Consider the following 7,598-nt stretch of genomic DNA (forward strand, 5'->3'; position numbering starts at 1 on the left):
TTAGGAAAAAAATTAAGTAGAAACAATATATTAACGTTAAAGCTACTTCATGGTCTGCCTTCGTATATCGATGATAATAGTTGGCTTGGTTTGTGAGCCGGACACCTGACGTTCTGTTCGCGTATATCAGGAGACCAATAATAATAGGAGGAAAAAACTAATCCCGAGCTGTACCCAGCGGTTTCACCACTTAGAATAGTGAAAGAGAGAAATCGTTTAACCTAGACATGGAGAAAAAACGTGTTTAACGAGATTTATTGTATGTGTGGCGAACTTTGTGAAAGAATAGCGCGCCTTATATTCAAAAAAATTTTGGCAATAATATTTTTTGGCTCGTTCAACATTTAAAGTATTTTTTAATTTTATATAAAAGAAAACGAACTCGCTGCGAACAGGGCTCGAACCTGTGCGGGAATATCCCATTGGATTTCGAGTCCAACACCTTAATCACTCAGCCATCGCATCACTGGTTAAGTGCGTTGTTCAGCTGGTCAACATTTACTGTAATATCTAATTATTATAAAAAAAAACGAATTTGCTGCGAACAGGATCCGAACATGTGCGGGAATATCCCATTGGATTTCGATTAACCACTCGGCCATCGCAGCACTGATGAAGTGCATTGGTCAGCTGGTCAACATTTAATGTATTATCTAATTATTATGAAAAAAAAACGAATTTGCTGCGAACAGGATCCGAACATGTGCGGGAGTATACCATTGGATTTCGAGTCCAACGCCTTAACCACTCGGCCATCGCAGCACTGATTAAGCGCGTTGGTCAGCTGGTCAACATTTATGTGTTATCTAATTATTCCCGCACAGGTTCAAATCCTGTTCGCAGCGAATTATTTATTTTTGCTGTAAAATTTGATAATACATTAAATGTTGACCAGCGGACCAACGCACTTAACCAGTGCTGCGATGGCCGAGTGGTTAAAGCTTTGGAATCGAAATCCAATGGGATATACCCACACAGGTTCGAAGTTCGAATCCTGTTCGCAGCGAATTATTTTTTGTTGTTGTAAAATTTGATAATACATTAAATGTTGACCAGCTGACCAACGCGCTAAACCAGTGCTGCGATGGCCGAGTGGTTAAGGCGTTGGACTCGAAATCCAATGCGATATTCCAGCACAGGTTCAAATCCTGTTCGCAGCGAATTATTAGTTTTTTTGTTGTAAAATTTGATAATAAATTAAATGTTGACCAGCTGACCAGCGCGCTTAACCAGTGCTGCGATGGCCGAGTGGTTAAGGCGATGGACTCGAAATCCAATGCGATATTCCAGCACAGGTTCAAATCCTGTTCGCAGCGAATTATTAGTTTTTTTGTTGTAAAATTTGATAATAAATTAAATGTTGACCAGCTGACCAGCGCGCTTAACCAGTGCTACGATGGCCGAGTGGTTAAGGCGTTGGACTCGAAATCCAATGCGATATTCCAGCTCAGGTTCAAATCCTGTTCGCAGCGAATTATTAGTTTTTTTGTTGTTAAAATTGATAATACATTAAATGTTGACCAGCTGACCAACGCGCTAAACCAGTGCTGCGATGGCCGAGTGGTTAAGGCATTGGACTCGAAATCCAATGGGATATTCCCGCTCAGGTTCAAATCCTGTTCGCAGCGAATTATTAGTTTTTTTGCTGTAAAATTTGATAATAAATTAAATGTTGACCAGCTGACCAGCGCGCTTAACCAGTGCTGCGATGGCCGAGTGGTTAAGGCGTTGGACTCGAAATCCAATGCGATATTCCAGCACAGGTTCGAATCCAGTTCGCAGCGAATTAGTTTGTTTTCATAACAATTAGACAATACATTAAATATTGACCAGCTGACCAACGAACTTATTTAGTGCGATGACCGAGTTGTTAAGTCGTTGGACTCGAAATCCAATGGTATATTCCCGCACAAGTTTGAATCCTGTTCGCAGCGAATTATTATTAATTTGTTGTAAAATTAGATAATACATTAAATATTGACTCGAAATCCAATGGGATATACCCGCTCAGGTTCAAATCCTATTCGCAGCGAATTATTATTTTTTTTTTGTAAAATTAGATAATACATTAAATGTTGACCAGCTGAACAATGCACTTAATCAGTGCTGCGATGGCCGAGTGGTTAAGGCGTTGGGCTCGAAATCCAATGGGATATTCCCGCTCAGGTTCGAATCCTGTTCGCAGCGAATTAGTCTGTTTTGTTGTAAAATTAGATAATACATTAAATGTTGACAAGCTGACCAACACATTTAATCAGTGCTGCGATGGCCGAGTGGTTATGGCGTTGGACTCGAAATCCAATGGGATATTCCCGCACAGGTTCAAATCCTGTTCGCAGTGAATTATTAGTTTTTTTGTTGTAAAATTTGATAATACATTAAATGTTGACCAGCTGACCAACGCACTTATTTAGTGCTGCGATGACCGAGTTGTTAAGGCGTTGGACTCGAAATCCAATGGGATATTCCCGCACAGGTTCAAATCCTGTTCGCAGTGAATTATTAGTTTTTTTGTTGTAAAATTTGATAATACATTAAATGTTGACCAGCTGACCAACGCACTTATTTAGTGCTGCGATGACCGAGTTGTTAAGGCGTTGGACTCGAAATCCAATGGGATATTCCCGCACAGGTTCAAATCCTGTTCGCAGTGAATTATTAGTTTTTTTGTTGTAAAATTTGATAATACATTAAATGTTGACCAGCTGACCAACACATTTAATCAGTGCTGCGATGGCCGAGTGGTTAAGGCGTTGGGCTCGAAATCCAATGGGATATTCCCGCTCAGGTTCGAATCCTGTTCGCAGCGAATTATTATTTTTTTGTTGTAAAATTTGATAATACATTAAATGTTGACCAGCTGACCAACACATTTAATCAGTGCTGCGATGGCCGAGTGGTTATGGCGTTGGACTCGAAATCCAATGGGATATTCCCGCTCAGGTTCAAATCCTGTTCGCAGCGAATTATTATTTTTTTGTTGTAAAATTTGATAATACATTAAATGTTGACCAGCTGACCAACGCACTTATTTAGTGCTGCGATGACCGAGTTGTTAAGTCGTTGGACTCGAAATCCAATGGGATATTCCCGCACAGGTTCAAATCCTGTTCGCAGCGAATTATTATTTTTGTTGTAAAATTAGATAATACATTAAATCAGGGGCGTGCAACTGTTTATCGCAGCGGGCTATAATGTATAACTATGATTGTGGTGCTGGCCGGACAATCGAACAACAGATATATTATTTAAACAAATTTTTTATTGGAAAACCGTGTAGAATCAAGTTACTCATTAAGCGATTAATGAGATGTGTGATATCTTCTCTCACCAGAGATCTTGTTAGTTTTGGCAGAAGTGCCAACTCGAAGTTCACTTAACAAGTGCTAATCTGTGGGCTGATTCCTGAATTTTGTCTTGAACAGGCTTTCCTTTTTCGGCATTTGCTTTCGATAACTTATAGCCCTGTTTTGTAACAAGCTCAACGTCTTTCTTATGACAATGCAATACCTTTTGTTGTTTGCTCAAAGACTTTTTCAATTGCAGCATTTTATCAACCCGCAATTGACCTAAACGCTATCATAATTAGCAGAGTGTTTTTAACTATAGTATCCCTTAGAAATTATACTCATTTATTACTGATATAACGTTTTGACAAAGCAGGCAAACTACATCTTGCTTGTTGAATTTCCACCTTTAATAATCAACCTTTCTTTTTTGCCAGCAAAACAAGGCAGTTGACTACAATGTTCACTATGACGCAAGAATGGAGGTTCGGACAGTGTGACGTACTACAAATTGATAAATGCCAATGATTGCGTTACAAATAACTTCTTAAACAGTGAAAAATTTTCAAAACAATGGGCTAATTGACGAAGTCTTTGCGGGCCACTTAAATAGGTCTCGCGGGCCGTGCTGTGGCCTACGGGCCGTATGTTGCACGCCTCTGCCTTAAATGTTGACCAGCTGACCAACACACTTAACCAGTGCTCCGATGGCCGAGTGGTTAAGGCGTTGTACTCGAAATCCAATGGGATATTCCCGCACAGGTTCGAATCCTGTTCGCAGCGAATTATTTTTTGTTGTAAAATTAGATAATACATTAAATGTTGACCAGCTGACCAACACATTTAATCAGTGCTGCGATGGCCGAGTGGTTATGGCGTTGGACTCGAAATCCAATGGGATATTCCCGCTCAGGTTCAAATCCTGTTCGCAGCGAATTATTAGTTTTTTTGTTGTAAAATTTGATAATACATTAAATGTTGACCAGCTGACCAACACACTTAATCAGTGCTGCGATGACCGAGTTGTTAAGTCGTTGGACTCGAAATCCAATGGGATATTCCCGCACAGGTTCAAATCCTGTTCGCAGCGAATTATTAGTTTTTTTGTTGTAAAATTTGATAATACATTAAATGTTGACCAGCTGACCAACACACTTAATCAGTGCTGCGATGACCGAGTTGTTAAGTCGTTGGACTCGAAATCCAATGGGATATTCCAGCACAGGTTCAAATCCTGTTCGCAGCGAATTATTTTTTGTTGTAAAATTTGATAATACATTAAATGTTGACCAGCTGACCAACACACTTAATCAGTGCTGCGATGACCGAGTTGTTAAGGCGTTGGACTCGAAATCCAATGGGATATTCCCGCACAGGTTCAAATCCTGTTCGCAGCGAATTATTATTTTTGTTGTAAAATTAGATAATACATTAAATCAGGGGCGTGCAACTGTTTATCGCAGCGGGCTATAATGTATAACTATGATTGTGGTGCTGGCCGGACAATCGAACAACAGATATATTTTTTAAACAAATTTTTTATTGGAAAACCGTGTAGAATCAAGTTACTCATTAAGCGATTAATGAGATGTGTGATATCTTCTCTCACCAGAGATCTTGTTAGTTTTGGCAGAAGTGCCAACTCGAAGTTCACTTAACAAGTGCTAATCTGTGGGCTGATTCCTGAATTTTGTCTTGAACAGGCTTTCCTTTTTCGGCAATTGCTTTCGATAACTTATAGCCCTGTTTTGTAACAAGCTCAACGTCTTTCTTATGACAATGCAATACCTTTTGTTGTTTGCTCAAATACTTTTTCAATTGCAGCATTTTATCAACCCGCAATTGACCTAAACGCTATCATAATTAGCAGAGTGTTTTTAACTATAGTATCCCTTAGAAATTATACTCATTTATTACTGATATAACGTTTTGACAAAGCAGGCAAACTACATCTTGCTTGTTGAATTTCCACCTTTAATAATCAACCTTTCTTTTTTGCCAGCAAAACAAGGCAGTTTGACTACAATGTTCACTATGACGCAAGAATGGAGGTTCGGACAGTGTGACGTACTACAAATTGATAAATGCCAATGATTGCGTTACAAATAACTTCTTAAACAGTGAAAAATTTTCAAAACAATGGGCTAATTGACGAAGTCTTTGCGGGCCACTTAAATAGGTCTCGCGGGCCGTGCTGTGGCCTACGGGCCGTATGTTGCACGCCTCTGCCTTAAATGTTGACCAGCTGACCAACACACTTAACCAGTGCTCCGATGGCCGAGTGGTTAAGGCGTTGGACTCGAAATCCAATGGGATATTCCCGCACAGGTTCGAATCCTGTTCGCAGCGGATTATTTTTTGTTGTAAAATTAGATAATACATTAAATGTTGACGAGCTGACCAACACATTTAATCAGTGCTGCGATGGCCGAGTGGTTAAGGCGTTGGACTCGAAATCCAATGGGATATTCCCGCTCAGGTTCAAATCCTGTTCGCAGCGAATTATTATTTTTTTGTTGTAAAATTTGATAATACATTAAATGTTGACCAGCTGACCAACGCACTTATTTAGTGCTGCGATGACCGAGTTGTTAAGGCGTTGGACTCGAAATCCAATGGGATATTCCCGCACAGGTTCAAATCCTGTTCGCAGCGAATTATTAGTTTTTTTGTTGTAAAATTTGATAATACATTAAATGTTGACCAGCTGACCAACACACTTAATCAGTGCTGCGATGACCGAGTTGTTAAGTCGTTGGACTCGAAATCCAATGGGATATTCCCGCACAGGTTCAAATCCTGTTCGCAGCGAATTATTATTTTTGTTGTAAAATTAGATAATACATTAAATCAGGGGCGTGCAACTGTTTATCGCAGCGGGCTATAATGTATAACTATGATTGTGGTGCTGGCCGGACAATCGAACAACAGATATATTTTTTAAACAAATTTTTTATTGGAAAACCGTGTAGAATCAAGTTACTCATTAAGCGATTAATGAGATGTGTGATATCTTCTCTCACCAGAGATCTTGTTAGTTTTGGCAGAAGTGCCAACTCGAAGTTCACTTAACAAGTGCTAATCTGTGGGCTGATTCCTGAATTTTGTCTTGAACAGGCTTTCCTTTTTCGGCAATTGCTTTCGATAACTTATAGTCCTGTTTTGTAACAAGCTCAACGTCTTTCTTATGACAATGCAATACCTTTTGTTGTTTGCTCAAATACTTTTTCAATGGCAGCATTTTATCAACCCGCAATTGACCTAAACGCTATCATAATTAGCAGAGTGTTTTTAACTATAGTATCCCTTAGAAATTATACTCATTTATTACTGATATAACGTTTTGACAAAGCAGGCAAACTACATCTTGCTTGTTGAATTTCCACCTTTAATAATCAACCTTTCTTTTTTGCCAGCAAAACAAGGCAGTTTTACTACAATGTTCACTATGACGCAAGAATGGAGGTTCGGACAGTGTGACGTACTACAAATTGATAAATGCCAATGATTGCGTTACAAATAACTTCTTAAACAGTGAAAAATTTTCAAAACAATGGGCTAATTGACGAAGTCTTTGCGGGCCACTTAAATAGGTCTCGCGGGCCGTGCTGTGGCCTACGGGCCGTATGTTGCACGCCTCTGCCTTAAATGTTGACCAGCTGACCAACACACTTAACCAGTGCTCCGATGGCCGAGTGGTTAAGGCGTTGGACTCGAAATCCAATGGGATATTCCCGCACAGGTTCGAATCCTGTTCGCAGCGAATTATGTTTTTTGTTGTAAAATTTGATAATACATTAAATGTTGACCAGCTGACCAACGCACTTATTTAGTGCTGCGATGGCCGAGTGGTTATGGCGTTGGACTCGAAATCCAATGGGATATACCCGCTCAGGTTCAAATCCTATTCGCAGTGAATTATTAGTTTTTTTGTTGTAAAATTTGATAATACATTTAATGTTGACCAGCTGACCAACGCACTTAACCAGTGCTGCGATGGCCGTGTGGTTAAGGCGTTGGACTCGAAATCCAATTGGATATTCCCGCTCAGGTTCAAATCCTGTTCGTATTATTATCTCGGCCATCGCAGCACTGATTAAATGCGTTGGCCGGCTTGTCAACATTTAATGTATTATCAAAATTATAAAAAAAATAATTCGCTGCGAACAGGATTCGAACCTGTGCGGGAAAATCCAATTGGATTTCGAGTCCAACGCCTTAACCACTCGGCCATCGCAGATCTGGTTAAGTGCGTTGGTCAGCTGGTCAACATTTAATGTATTATCTAATTTTACCACAAAAAAACTAGTA

At 39.7% G+C, this 7,598-nt stretch overlaps 18 non-coding genes across 18 annotated transcripts; 16 read left to right on the forward strand and 2 right to left on the reverse strand.

Moving 5' to 3' along the window:
• Positions 1-680: 680 nt before the first annotated feature.
• On the reverse strand, positions 681-762 carry Trnas-cga (transfer RNA serine (anticodon CGA)). Its single transcript has one exon. It is a non-coding gene; the product is annotated as a tRNA-Ser (tRNA).
• Positions 763-1,078: 316 nt separating this feature from the next.
• Trnas-cga (transfer RNA serine (anticodon CGA)) lies at positions 1,079-1,160 on the forward strand. Its single transcript has one exon. It is a non-coding gene; the product is annotated as a tRNA-Ser (tRNA).
• Positions 1,161-1,234: 74 nt separating this feature from the next.
• Positions 1,235-1,316, forward strand: Trnas-cga (transfer RNA serine (anticodon CGA)). Its single transcript has one exon. It is a non-coding gene; the product is annotated as a tRNA-Ser (tRNA).
• Positions 1,317-1,390: 74 nt separating this feature from the next.
• Positions 1,391-1,472, forward strand: Trnas-cga (transfer RNA serine (anticodon CGA)). Its single transcript has one exon. It is a non-coding gene; the product is annotated as a tRNA-Ser (tRNA).
• A 74-nt stretch (positions 1,473-1,546) lies between these two features.
• Trnas-cga (transfer RNA serine (anticodon CGA)) lies at positions 1,547-1,628 on the forward strand. The gene has a single exon. It is a non-coding gene; the product is annotated as a tRNA-Ser (tRNA).
• Positions 1,629-1,702: 74 nt separating this feature from the next.
• On the forward strand, positions 1,703-1,784 carry Trnas-cga (transfer RNA serine (anticodon CGA)). The gene has a single exon. It is a non-coding gene; the product is annotated as a tRNA-Ser (tRNA).
• A 321-nt stretch (positions 1,785-2,105) lies between these two features.
• On the forward strand, positions 2,106-2,187 carry Trnas-cga (transfer RNA serine (anticodon CGA)). Its single transcript has one exon. It is a non-coding gene; the product is annotated as a tRNA-Ser (tRNA).
• Positions 2,188-2,259: 72 nt separating this feature from the next.
• Positions 2,260-2,341, forward strand: Trnas-cga (transfer RNA serine (anticodon CGA)). Its single transcript has one exon. It is a non-coding gene; the product is annotated as a tRNA-Ser (tRNA).
• Positions 2,342-2,727: 386 nt separating this feature from the next.
• On the forward strand, positions 2,728-2,809 carry Trnas-cga (transfer RNA serine (anticodon CGA)). The gene has a single exon. It is a non-coding gene; the product is annotated as a tRNA-Ser (tRNA).
• Positions 2,810-2,882: 73 nt separating this feature from the next.
• Positions 2,883-2,964, forward strand: Trnas-cga (transfer RNA serine (anticodon CGA)). The gene has a single exon. It is a non-coding gene; the product is annotated as a tRNA-Ser (tRNA).
• A 1,024-nt stretch (positions 2,965-3,988) lies between these two features.
• Positions 3,989-4,070, forward strand: Trnas-cga (transfer RNA serine (anticodon CGA)). The gene has a single exon. It is a non-coding gene; the product is annotated as a tRNA-Ser (tRNA).
• Positions 4,071-4,139: 69 nt separating this feature from the next.
• On the forward strand, positions 4,140-4,221 carry Trnas-cga (transfer RNA serine (anticodon CGA)). The gene has a single exon. It is a non-coding gene; the product is annotated as a tRNA-Ser (tRNA).
• Positions 4,222-4,602: 381 nt separating this feature from the next.
• On the forward strand, positions 4,603-4,684 carry Trnas-cga (transfer RNA serine (anticodon CGA)). The gene has a single exon. It is a non-coding gene; the product is annotated as a tRNA-Ser (tRNA).
• An 870-nt stretch (positions 4,685-5,554) lies between these two features.
• Positions 5,555-5,636, forward strand: Trnas-cga (transfer RNA serine (anticodon CGA)). The gene has a single exon. It is a non-coding gene; the product is annotated as a tRNA-Ser (tRNA).
• A 69-nt stretch (positions 5,637-5,705) lies between these two features.
• On the forward strand, positions 5,706-5,787 carry Trnas-cga (transfer RNA serine (anticodon CGA)). The gene has a single exon. It is a non-coding gene; the product is annotated as a tRNA-Ser (tRNA).
• Positions 5,788-5,860: 73 nt separating this feature from the next.
• Trnas-cga (transfer RNA serine (anticodon CGA)) lies at positions 5,861-5,942 on the forward strand. The gene has a single exon. It is a non-coding gene; the product is annotated as a tRNA-Ser (tRNA).
• A 1,026-nt stretch (positions 5,943-6,968) lies between these two features.
• Trnas-cga (transfer RNA serine (anticodon CGA)) lies at positions 6,969-7,050 on the forward strand. The gene has a single exon. It is a non-coding gene; the product is annotated as a tRNA-Ser (tRNA).
• Positions 7,051-7,445: 395 nt separating this feature from the next.
• Positions 7,446-7,527, reverse strand: Trnas-cga (transfer RNA serine (anticodon CGA)). Its single transcript has one exon. It is a non-coding gene; the product is annotated as a tRNA-Ser (tRNA).
• Positions 7,528-7,598: the final 71 nt, after the last annotated feature.

Source organism: Ascidiella aspersa, chromosome 1, assembly GCF_963924565.1.
Source record: "Ascidiella aspersa chromosome 1, kaAscAspe10.2, whole genome shotgun sequence".
NCBI classification, from domain to species: Eukaryota; Metazoa; Chordata; class Ascidiacea; order Phlebobranchia; family Ascidiidae; genus Ascidiella; species Ascidiella aspersa.